At 35.6% G+C, this 13,355-nt stretch overlaps 1 long non-coding RNA gene across 1 annotated transcript; it reads right to left on the bottom strand.

The window, feature by feature from the left end:
- Window positions 1-1,978: 1,978 nt before the first annotated feature.
- Window positions 1,979-4,769, bottom strand: LOC130946836 (uncharacterized). The gene is made up of 4 exons (XR_009072367.1): window positions 4,615-4,769; window positions 4,470-4,523; window positions 4,247-4,394; window positions 1,979-2,289 (listed from the first exon to the last, which is right to left on the bottom strand). It is a non-coding gene; the product is annotated as an uncharacterized LOC130946836 (long non-coding RNA).
- Between the last annotated feature and the right edge of the window lie 8,586 nt (window positions 4,770-13,355).

Genomic DNA, 13,355 nt, shown 5'->3' with positions numbered 1-13,355 from the left:
AGAGTCAAAGAAATTTCAGCTGATTCTGAAGAACATGGTTTGTGAACAAGGCAACTCTAGTCATAGCGAGGGTACAAGATTCAAGGATTACGCGGTTATACCAAGACAAGCTTAGACTCATCCTGGAAGAAACAATATTCATGTGCACAAGGAGTAAAGTTAGAAAGGTAGTCAAGCTATTTAGGAAAAGCTCCGGATCTAATGTCAATGTAGGTTTCAAAAGAAGGATTAGATCGAGTCGCGAAGGTTCGTTAGCACACTCTCTCTGCATAAGGTTTCCTACCGTTCTCTTCTTTCTTCTCCAGCATAACCGATGCTTCCCACAAAGAAATAATTTGTTAGGTGATTCCCTCTTCTAGTACTCCCTTCCACTCAATCCTAAACTCTACCGATTATGATGATGTCTTTGCTTGTGGTGCGATTGAAGTTAATCCGGCTTCCGGTACTAAGCCTATCGTAAACACGCTTTCTCTCTGAAATAGAAGTTCTGACACACCTTCAAGAATTGTCTTAGAAATTCTCTCGTATAGGGATTTGTTTCATCTTCACTTACCTCTTAACAATTAACAGCTAAAGATTGAGTTCGCTCTATTCCTCTTCCTCAAAGTTTTGCCGTCACTGGATTCTGAACAATAACTCCGCATAGCCCTCAACACTCCTGGTTCCTTAGATATGGTCTAACCTGCTTCCACTACGTCACTTAATCCTTAACCTTCACAAGCCTAACCACTCCTCTAAGTTAGCTAAATGTTACTCCGTCTCAACAACCAATAGTTTTCGACTAATCATCGACTTGGACCTCATAATTACTGAAACTCGTCATGCGTCACGAAGGAACATTACATATCAATGTAGGCAAGGAAATTAAAAATTCAACTGTTGGTTCATAATTACCTCGCGTTTGAAAAATCGGGTTCGGTTGCATCCCGGCTTCCTCTGTACGAACAATTCCAAGACATATGCCCTGGCCTCCCGCACTTGTAACATACGCCTAATCCGGCCCTGCATGGTCTGTTTGGATGGTACCTCTTGCAACTTGAGCACCTTAAGTCACCCGGTTGAGCACTAGTTTGCCCTTCTGAATTCGGGTCCGAACGATTATCGTTCCTTCGGTCATTGTTCCGGCGCTGAGAATGTGAAGCAACAAAATGATTCTTCTTGAAATTTTGGCTCCTAGGTGTAATTTTTCCCTTTTTCTTTGCGAAGGGTTCCTAGCGATTATTCCTTGCTACCTCAGTTCTCCTTGAGCTTTCTCCCGTTGTTTAACCCGTGTTAACTTGCTCTGGATAACCCGCTGGCACCCATGTATTCGGAAAATTATGTCCACCTTCATATTCATTATCACTATCATTGCCAGTTCCAGCTTGTGATTCCATCCCATCCTTCACTCGGATGGTCGCAGCAGCAACAGCGCCAACGGCAGCAACAACACTCGTCATTGCGGTCACGATATCGATTAAACTACCTACCGGTATAGTCACCTCATCAGCTCTCCGTCCTCGACCTTGCTTACGCTCACGACGGCGCCTACGAGATGCCATTTGGTTTTTGTTCACTCTAAACAAGTGATATCAAGGTGATCAGTCTCAATATCTCAAGTTTAGTATTTCAAAGTCCCAAATGCATGCTCATGAGCATTCATGCCTCGTATATCAGTTAGATACCCTAAATAGCATGTATAGACACCCAGAGAATGCCCAGAGGCATAATCAGTCTGTCCCTCAGGCTCTATAGGAACGAACTGCTCTGATACCATAATGTAACACCCTACTATACTAAATCTTATGCTTAAGTCATAAGATTGAGATAGTAAGATATTACGACCTCTAAAATAGGATTATATATATATAATAATAGGAAAAGAGATACTTAACTAGGAGCCTTGAAAAACGGGCAAAACAAAATCGCAAAATAAAAAGCGCAACGCTCGGGAAATCGAATTGCTTGCGGGTGAAGAAACCTAATAGGAATATGATAGAACAATAAACGAAGGGATAAAGAAAAGCCAAGGAACAGCATAACTAGCCTCTGACTCAGCCTGCGAAGCTAAGGCTGGCCGGAGGATACATATATACATATAAACATACATAAGTGTCCCCAAAATATACCAAAATACCAAAGTAAACTCCTATCTCTCCCTCAACCTCTAAGAGGAGCAGCATACATAAGTTACTTGGAGAGTAAGCTACACATATATATACATATATACAAATAGAACCCAAAATACGCCTAAGAACTACTTCGCTTTCCAGAATCCAGACGCCTAGCGAGGAGCCTCTCGACCTGCATCTGAAAAACAACAATACAATATGGAATGAGAACCGGAGGTTCTCAGCATGGTAAAAGTGCCACGCGCATAAGAAATACGGTCCTGAGAATGCCATAGGCAATCCTAGAACTCCGTTATTCAATTATCCAACTTAAGCACTAAAATAGAAGCCATAAACAAGGGTAGGTATTCTAAATCTGCCTAACTTACTCAAGTTCAAACTTAACCTAACAGAAAACCACTGAACCGAAAATCATACTTGCATCGAACCGAAATCACAATAGCCACCGAACCGAAATACGCTTAACCTAACAGCAAACCACTGAACCGAAAATCTTACATGCATAGAACCGAAATCACAATAGCCACCGAACCGAAATACGCTCATGTGGTTAATCCTTCATTTTCAATTTTCAATCCTAATCTAACACCAAACCATTTCTCCTTTTCCTCCATCCCTCCATCATTCACAATGCAACAGAAACAAACAACCAAACAAGGTCACACACAAGTAATTAGCAGATAGTACAAATAGCAAGTATAACAAATAGCAGGTAATATATATCAATTAGGCATACCCAGGAAATGCATAGCAATCAAAGCAAATAAATGCATATGATGCATGTCTGTCCTATGGCTGATGGGGCCCATCTGTCGGTTATCCAGCCAACCCGACAAGTCCGAAAACCTTAGACTGTCCCCCGTCGCGCATCCCCAAGAGTCTATGCATAGAGTTCACATTCATATTTCATAAAATCACTCAATGGGGGCTATCCATACCCGGGAATTTATACGTGCCCGGTCACCCTTACGACGTAGGGTTAACAGAGTATCGAGAATCAACCTGGAACACGTGGTGGCGAGCCACGGTTTTTACCCAGGGAAACTCGTATCTCAGATATCATCATTCATAAGCCATTTCATAGTCATAATCATTATTTAATCATTCATCAAGCCATGGCATGTTAACTCCTTTTGTTAACAACTTCCCTTTCACATTTTTCATCATCATTCCCTTATAATTCATCTTGATTACACTTTCCAGGTCCTGACCAAACTATTTATCAAATTCTTCTCAAGCTTCTTAATATCGAATAATCTTTAAAATCAACCCAACTCCAACATTAAGTCAATCACATCACACGAGGATTGCACTTTAACTTCTCGAACTCATGACTATCACTAAGACATCCTCGACACTCTATTTTCTTTTCTGTTTCTAATATAGCAAATGAACTCAGAATTGCACAAACTTTATGTCCAGGCATTCATATTGAAATAAGCTTTCTAACAAACTAAATATCATAATTTTCTGATTTTTCTAGCCTCGGGAATAAAGGAAAAACCGTGACTGCTCTGCAGTGCATAAAACCAGAAAAACAGCAGCAGCATGTGATATTCAAAAATTCACAGCTCCCAATCCTCAACTCTTAAAATTCTAAAATTTTAGAGAAATAAAGCTGGTTAATCAAATTTTATAACAAAATTGGTTTCGCTCCAAAACTCAACTCGTAGAAGTCGCAGCAAGACAAACAAGTTGCTGCCCTGTTTGATCTTTTCTGCTGCAGGACAGATTTAACAACCTAACTTTAAAAATTTGCCATAAATTGATTATTTAACAAAAAGGTCCTAAATTTTCCAGTTTAATTCCTTATATTCCCAAGTAGAACCCAAATTTAGTCTCATGCAATTCCGATCATTACATAATTAGTTACAGCAAATGCAATACTACCACAACACAACTCTACACCCTTATTAACAAACACCAATCCTAATCCATCATAAATAAATATAAGAGCACACCATTAATAACTTCCACACCTCATAATTCCAATATATATCCACCAACAAATCTATTCCAATAACATTACAAGGCTAATCATTAAATACAACAAACAATTCAACTTATCCTATGGTACCTCTAACCTAAGCTTTCACAACACCGTAAATATTAAACGTGCGAAACTTAAACCATACCTTGGCCGATCACTTAATTCACCCAAGGCAGCTTCTTAACACAAAATTACAGCCTCTTCAAGCTCAAGTAAAACAGCCACAAACTAAGCTTTGATCACCAACAAGCCTCCAAATATTCCCAATGCATATATACCCACTTAATCTACACCTAATACATATACATATTCTAATTTCAGTTCTCCATTACTAAAACAAGATTGAGCTAGGGTTAGGGTGTTCTTACCATACCCATATGCTCAATAGCTTGAGCCCACAAGTTCCGGAAGCTAACTTGAACCTAGAACACAAGAATTGAACAATTTTTAACTTAATTGTTCATAAATTTCCGAAATTAGGAGAAGCTGGCTGAGAAGGAAATAATGAGTTACCTAACAAATTATTCCATGGGTTTCATAGAGCTCGTCACGGTGAACGCGTGGTCGCAAACAGTTCGTCGATCGGAGCTCCGGATCAAAAGTTACATGGATTTGAAATTAAAGTGAGGGTTAGGTTTTTGCTTGTGTTCTTCTTCCCCCTAAGAAATGTTTCCAGCGTGAATAATGAAGAAGAAGGGAAATAAGAAGCTGTGCCTCTTTAATGGATTGGGTTTGGTTGGGCCTTGGGCCCATTTTGGGTCCGGTTCAACCAGTTCGGCCCATCCGGCCCAATCTTGGGCCGAACTTTTCGAAATTGGTATCAAAATTCTCGTTTCCACGAGCTCTATCCTATTTTGATATCAGTTTTGCGTATTTAATTTTCCTATTGAAAATTCGATTTATTGACTAATTATATACCGATTTTAGCGGGGTTTACAATTACTAATTCAATTAACTGGTTAATTGAATAATAATTATCAAATTATTAAGGTGCAAAATCATTGATTTACTCAGTAGATTTTCATATATTATTTATATTTCAAGTAATAATTTGAAATTATATTATTTATCCAGTTAATAATACTATTATTAAAAATTATATTTTGCATTAATTTTTAAATCAATTATTAAATAATTATTTTTGTTAAGATAATTGTTTATAAATTATTTCAAATTATATTTTATTAAGATATAATTATTTAGATTATTACTCATGGCACGGGTATAATTTTATTTTATACCAATTAATCAATTATCATTATATGACACGGATGTAATTTCAATTTTATTCACAGATTATTTCCGTAATAATATACAATATATTATTTACCGTGATAATTTGATTTGATTGATTTCTATTTTATTTACGTACATAAATGATTAAAATATATAACATAAATATCGTAATTATTATAATTCTATGATATAATTATAATTAACATATTTTATCATAATTAAATATTGATTTGATATAATTATAATGAAAATACTTTTCCAAAATAATATAATTATATATTATTCATGAGCTAATTATTTGGTAATAAACCTTAATATGATTTTTTACATCTCTGCTAAGGGAAATAACTACTTAGATATACCAAATAATATGTAACATATTACTACCTGTTTAAGTTAAGACACAAAGACAGGATTTAATTAAGGTGATTGAAACTTTCATCAAACAGAATATGACCTCAATCGAATAAAAAATGGTACTCAATTTTGCATTAATTAGCTAGTCGAAGAAATAATATACTCATTCATTATTCATGTTTCAAAATATTTTTTAAATAATATATAGAAAACATATATCATGTGTATAAAAATGTGACTATTAGTAATTTTATTAACAAATCTTTATTTAAATTATTACTAATTTCAATTTTAATAGAAAATTTGAGAAAATAATTTTCCTTGCCATAAATAATATACTAAAACTGTTAGTATATTATCTTCTATATAGTTAATTGAATTTATCAATGATTTTTCCGTGTAAATCGTTATTACCCAATTTTTAATAACTACTTAATATACAAAATTTGAAATTGAAAATTATTATTACTAATTCAATTAACTGATTAATTGAGTAATAATTGTCAAATTATTAAGATGTAAAATTATTGATTTACTCAATAGATTTCCATATATTATTTATATTTCAAGTAATAATTTAAAATTATATTATTTACCCAGTTAATAATACTATTATTAAAAATTATTTTTTGCATTAATTTTTAAATCAATTGTTAAATAATTATTTTTGTTAAGATAATTGTTTATAAATTATTTCAAATTATATTTTGTTAAGATATAATTATTTAGATTATTACTCATGGCATGGGTATAATTTCATTTTATATCAATTAATTAATTATAATTATATGACACGGGTGTAATTTCAATTTTATCCATGGATTATTTTTCGTAATAATATACAATATATTATTTACCGTGATAATTTGATTTGATTGATTTCTATTTTATTTACGTACATAAATTATTAAAATATATAACATAAATATCGTAATTATTATAATTCTATGATATAATTATAATTAACATATTTTATCATAATTAAATATTGATTTGATATAATTATAATGAAAATACTTTCCCAAAATAATATAATCATATATTATTCATGAGCTAATTATTTGGCAATAAATCTTAATATGATTTTTACATCTCTGCTATGGAAAATAACTACTTAAATAAACCAAATAATATGTAACATATTACTACCTGTACAAGTCAAGGCACAAAGACAGGATTTAATTAAGGTGATTGAAACTTTTACCAAACAGAATATGACCTCAATCGAATAAAAAAGGGTTTTCGATTTTGCATTAATTAGCTAGTCAAAGAAATAACATACTCATTCATTATTCATGTTTCATTATATTTTTTAAATAAAATCTGTTTTTATTGACAAATAAATTGTCTTTAGGTCAACGATTTAATACATGTGTAGGTTCATTTTTTGTCAAATATAATGACAATACAAATAAAGAAATAAAGGATAAAAATAAACTTAATAATATCTGACACTACTTCATTTTATTAAATTATTTAAAAATAGCACATCCACAAAAAATACTCATAATATATAAATTGAGGCAATAATTAAAAATTCTATAATTATAATTTAATCAAATACTAATAGTAAAACCAAATTACCTAAACAATATTGAACATATTCTAGTCCTTAGTCACGTATAGTATAGAATCATTCTTGTAACGACAACCAACTGAAATAACATCGTAAGTTTCAATATTTAGAATTCATGCAAAATCAAACTATCCTCTTGTTAGATAAGCTTCATCATCTGCTATCCATGCAATGCGGTAAGGTATAGAATTGCCACACCGAAAAAACCAAACTAACTCTTATTTCCCTCAATGGCATTGCATGCATGCAAAAGAATTTCTGAAAAAAATCAAAATATGTTAAAAAATTATTCTAATAATGAACAGCTTAAAATAAGAAAATTTAAATATATTATCAATCGTTGAAATTGCATATCTGAATTTGTCACAAATTTAGCAAAACTGAACTGAAACTGAGGGAATTCAATTTCATTATGTGCTCCACTTTGAAAATTTTCGGGCAAACGTAAAAAGCATAGAAGGGATAGAACTTGAACTTGCCCTATAAAGTTCCGTGTATGCAATTTCTCAATCAAAAATCGAGCTCCTCCTAAGAAATCTAACTTTAACCACATTCCATTAGGTTGGTCATAATAGGTGAGTAGATCCAACTATCCTTCGGTAAGGTAGAGACTATTGCCTCTTCTTTGAACGCTTACATCTATGTAGTTAGAACCCGAATCAGTGAAGACAACTCGATGAGGTATTTCATGGATGTGATGCATTGTAAATGATTGTGGCAAAAGACAATCGAACTGGAACATTAGACGATAAGAATAACTTAGAGTAACAACAAATAAAAAATCATCAAAAGAATAATATAATAGAATGAGTATATGAAAAATATTATAAAAAATTATAAATTGTACCTTAAAATGATCAACTTCAATAAAAAATGAAGAATACATTCTTATTCTATGAAGTAGTAAAAAAAATACTAAATATAAAATTATGAATTGTCTCTCAAATTTAGATTCATGTACTACAGGGAAACACTATATATAGACTTTAGTAAAACAAAAATAAATATGTAAATTACCTATTATTAAGATAATTTTTTAATAATGCATTAAATATTGATTTGATACAATTATAATGAATATATGTTTCTAAATTAATATAATTATATAATATTCAGTAAATAATAATTATAATATAATTATAATAAATATATTTTTATAAAATAATATAGAATAATTAATTGATATACGTGAATAATTTCATCATATCACGGGTAACAAAGATTTTTTATTATTAGTATTACTATTATTGATATTATTATTATCATTAAAATGAATAAAAATATTTTTAATTGATAATTGATAAGTAGTTTAATAGTGCATTAAATTTTGATTTGATACAATTATAATGAAAATATGTTTCTAAATTAGTATAATTATATATTATTCATTAAATATTAATTACAATATAATTATATTAAAGATATTTTTTAAATAATTTAGAAAAATTATTTGATATACGTGAATCGGGTAACAAATATTTTTTTTATTATTATTACTATTATTGATATTATTATTATCATTAAAATTATTAAAAATATTTTTAATTGATAATTGATAAGTAGTTTAATAGTGTATTAAATATTGATTTGATATAATTATAATGAAGATATGTTGTTAAATTAGTATAATTATATATTATTTATTTAGTATTAATTATAATATAATTATAATAAAATAATTTAGAATAAAAAAAATTTTATTCGTTTTAAAAGAAAAACGGAGACATAAGAAATCGACACATCACCTTTAGTAGTTGGGGAAAAACCCAATTTTAGTATATTAAGTAGAAGTAGATAAAGTAGACTATAAAACATTTCAGTACGATACTGAAGAATTGTATTCATCCTGAGTCATTTCACTGCATTAAGCTATAGCAATTACTAGCTACTTCTCTTTTAAAGTCTTCCTCAGTTTTAGAGGTCAATTCCAATGAAGGGATGATGCCAATCCTTTTCATTATTCTCCTGAAATTAAAGAGAGATTCCAACCCAATAATTTTATGGATTGGGTAAGTCTTTAAACCAAAAGCAAGTTGAGACATATATAAGAAATAATTATCTACTTATATTAAAATATTAATGTATATTATATTAAATATGTCAAATTATTCAATCGTTATTAAATATTATTTTCGCATAAAAATATTTTTATTTAAGTAGGCTTTTTCATTTCATTATCTTAAAATAAACCCGCGCCTTGCGCGACAATAAAATAGATATAATATTAATTTAAAATTTAATAATTATAAAATTAAATGATGTATTCATAAATTAGATTTTAAATAATTACAAAAATACTTAATTTAAATTTATTTATTCAATTTCATATTTTTTTTATTCTTTTGAATAGTCATTGTAATTTATTTTTTTAAAATTATATCTAAATACTATAGTATAAAAAAATTAAAAATAATTTCTATTAAGAGGCTATTTGAACTCCGTTTAATATAGTATAAAAATTCAATCTTTTTAGAATAGTTATTATATGAATATAAATGGGGGTAAAAAACCATATTAAGCCAAATGAGTGGAAAAATAACGTAAATACGCCAAAACAAAAATCGTTTCATCAATAAGCCAGACCGCATTTTTATATAATTCGAACCAGCTTGGTTCGAACTCAAAATGGTAGTAATTCGAACCAGGGTGGTTCGAATTAGAGGTTGTTATTTCAACGTAATTCGAACCAAGGTGGTTCGAACTTCACTCACACATAATTCGAACTAGGCTAGTTCGAACTACTACCATTGCAAAGCATGTAATTCGAACCAAGCTGGTTCGAATTACTCTCCTTCATAAATCGAACCAAGGTGGTTCGAATTACTCTTGATTCGGCTATATAAGGAGTTCGAATCACCCTCATTCGAACTCTTATTCCTCCCCCCTACCCCACAAAATCTCAGAGAAAACGACCGAGATTCTCTCCGAATAATAGCTGAACGGAATACTCTGCTCATGGGGGACGATCCGGCACGGTTATATCGGTTGGACGGAGTCGCTCATATAGCCGGGGTCATCGACGAGGAGGTTAGTACGGAAATATTTTTTATTCTAGCGGTATTTGTGCCTTAGTGGTTTTGCATGTGGGTTAGATGGTTGTTTATGTTAGTGGTTTATGTTAGTGGTTTATGTAGGTGGTTTATGTTAGTAGTTTAAGTTAGTGGTTTATGCTAGTGGTTTAAGTTAGTGGTTTCTGTTGGTGGTTTATGTTAGTGGTTTTCCATGTGGGTTAGATTGTGGTTTATGTTAGTGGTTTATGTTAGTGGTTTATGTAGGTGGGTTATGTTAGTAGTTTTTGTTAGTGGTTTATGCTAGTGGTTTAAGTTAGTGGTTTCTGTTGGTGGTTTATGTTGGTGGTTTGTGTTAGCGGTTTTTGCGAGTGGTTTATGCAAACGGTTTATGTTAGTGGTTTAGGGTAGGTGATTTTCGTTAGTGGTTTTATGTTGGTGATTTGTTTGACTTTTTTATGCTAGTTGTTTTTACCGTAGCTCTTTTACGTAAACCGGTTTAGTTAAGCTGTTTCTCGTTAGGCTGGTTTATTTATGCGGTTTAGTTGTGCGGTCTATGGATTTGTTTTCTAGTTGGTTATCTTTCATGTAATGTTATGCGGTCTTATTTAGCAGAATGGTATGTTGATGATTTATGATGCTGCTTATGGTTGTGGTTGGATTTCAAGCCGGTTCTAACTGAGCGTTTCATTTTGTGAGCAGCCCCAGCGATGCATTAGGAGCATGCGGCGGCAGCAGGGCATGCGACTTGATGACAGATACGTTCCGTACTTGCAGATGGCAGGTCTATACCATCTTGCAAGGCTGAACGACCGATGGTTCCGGCTAGACGAGGCTCTTGTCAGTGCTTTCGTAGAGCGATGGCGTCCAGAGACGCACACGTTCCACATGCCTTTCGGAGAGTGCACCATCACACTCCAGGACGTGGCATACCAGCTGGGTTTGCCAGTGGACGGCCGTTACGTGAGCGGGTGCTTGTCCGAGTTCCATATATACATCGAGGGTGGCCGTCCAGCCTGGGTCTGGTTCCAGGAGTTGCTCGGAGTTATACCTCCTCCCAGCCAGGTTCAGAAGTACGCAGTGAACTGCAGCTGGTTTCAGGAGACCTTCGGGGAGTGCCCTGAGGATGCTGATGATGAGACTGTGCGCCGTTATGCCCGTGCGTACATCATGATGTTGTTGGGCACGCAGCTGTTTGCGGACAAGTCCGGGAACCGGATTCACATCAGATGGCTCCCGTACGTAGCTAGGCTGGAGGAGATGGGTACCTACAGCTGGGGTTCCGCCGCACTAGCTTGGTTGTACCGGTGCATGTGCCGAGTGGCAAACAGACATGTGGTCAAGTTAGCGGGCCCGCTTCAGCTGCTCCAGTCTTGGATCTTTTGGCGCTTTCCTCGATTTAGGCCAGCAGGATATGAGGAGTCGAGCTGGCCATTGGCATCCAGGTACTATACTATGCCTTCTCTATTTCAATTTGACATACATAACTGCATAGTCATTAATATTTCTGTTCATGTAACCAATGTGTATGGTGCAGATGGTCAGGTTACAACCCTTCGGGGAGCGAGAAGGGTCCTAGAGTGGAGATGTGGAGGCTCAGGATAGACATGTTACAGGATGGGGAGGTGAGTATGCTACTTAGCAAGTCTCCTTTTAGAATCTAGCATTTCTAGTTGTGTGATAAAGTTGCCCTGACAAGGGTGAGTTCCTTTTGCAGTTTCTATGGATGCCGTATACTACTCCGGACGTACTTCAGGTTGTGCATCCAGAGGTTTTGGAGCCTCGGCATATGGCGTTGTGGCGCTCTGTGACGGCGCTGATCTACTTTGCTGTGATAGAGTGGCATCAGATAGATCGTGTTCTTCCGCAGTTTGGTGGGGTTCAGCCCATTCCGCATCCCGCCCTGAACATTGACTTTTTGATGTCCAAGGACGGTAGAGGCGGCGATCGATGGTTCCCGTCTACTTTGCAGAGATGGCATCTCCTTTGGGACTCTCGTCAGGACTCTGTGCTGAGGTTCGACGTTGTAGGCGACCCCGGTCCTTCGCATGCGTTCCTTGACTGGTGGCGTCAGTATGGTAAGAGGTTCTTGTCTCCGGAGTCGCAGTTGGGGGATCCTAGAGCAGTTCCTATTCCATTAGAGGCCTCACAGCGGGGTCCGGGGCGAGTTCCTGACATGGATCGTCAGGAGGACGTGCCGGACAGGCGTAGGGTTGATAGGAGGATGGGTGTGGGGACACGGAGGAGCCAGCGTGAGTGGAGGTGGCCTGACCTTGGTGTGCACGATGATTACGACGCCGGTCCCGCTAGAGGCGGAGGACGAGGCCGGCGAGGTAGGGCGAGGGGTCGTCCTGACCATCGGGACGACACCGACGATCAGCATCGGCCCGTTGGTGGGGGTGGTTCAGGGGCTGCTGCATCTGCTGGTGCTACCACACACGATCATGGTCATGCAGGTGAGTTGTATGGTACAGGGATGGGTGCCGGGGCATACACAGGTGATGCTGTACTTGGATCAGGCCCTCTTGGAGATTATTTCGTTGGTGTGCCTGCCGATGACCAGCCTGAGCAGGGGGGGACACCTTGGCGCATCCCCGGATCACAGTGGTCAGACTTCATTGGGTCAGACACGCTTGTTGGGGACTTCGGGAGTCCATGCTTCCTTGACGAGATCAGCGCCATCATGCAGGGGGAGGCCACTCCGCGCAGTGGTGGTCAGACCTCAGGCACACAGGCCCCGTTAGATGTTGATCTGAATGAGCCTCCATCCTCATCCGCTGGTCACCAGTTCCGTCTCGGAGGTACTCCTCCATCCGCCTTCACCGCTGCATCACAGTCTGTCGCAGGGATTTCGGCGACACCCCTGCATGTTGCGCCACCAGCACAGCCTGCCCCACCGGATGACGAGGATGACATCGAGGATGTGGAGCCGTTGATCCGCCGAGGTCAGAGGGCACGGGTACCCCCTCGCTGTGGCACTGGGTCGCATCTGTTTAGATGAGTCATGTTTCATGTATTTTTTTCTTTAAAGTTCAATCATGTATGATAGTGGTTTGTACTTTTTTTTCCATAGTTTG

This window comes from Arachis stenosperma, chromosome 8 (genome assembly GCF_014773155.1).
Source record: "Arachis stenosperma cultivar V10309 chromosome 8, arast.V10309.gnm1.PFL2, whole genome shotgun sequence".
Classification (NCBI taxonomy): Eukaryota; Viridiplantae; Streptophyta; class Magnoliopsida; order Fabales; family Fabaceae; genus Arachis; species Arachis stenosperma.
Note: the sequence above shows the minus strand (reverse complement) of the source record. Positions and strands in the feature narration are given on the sequence as shown.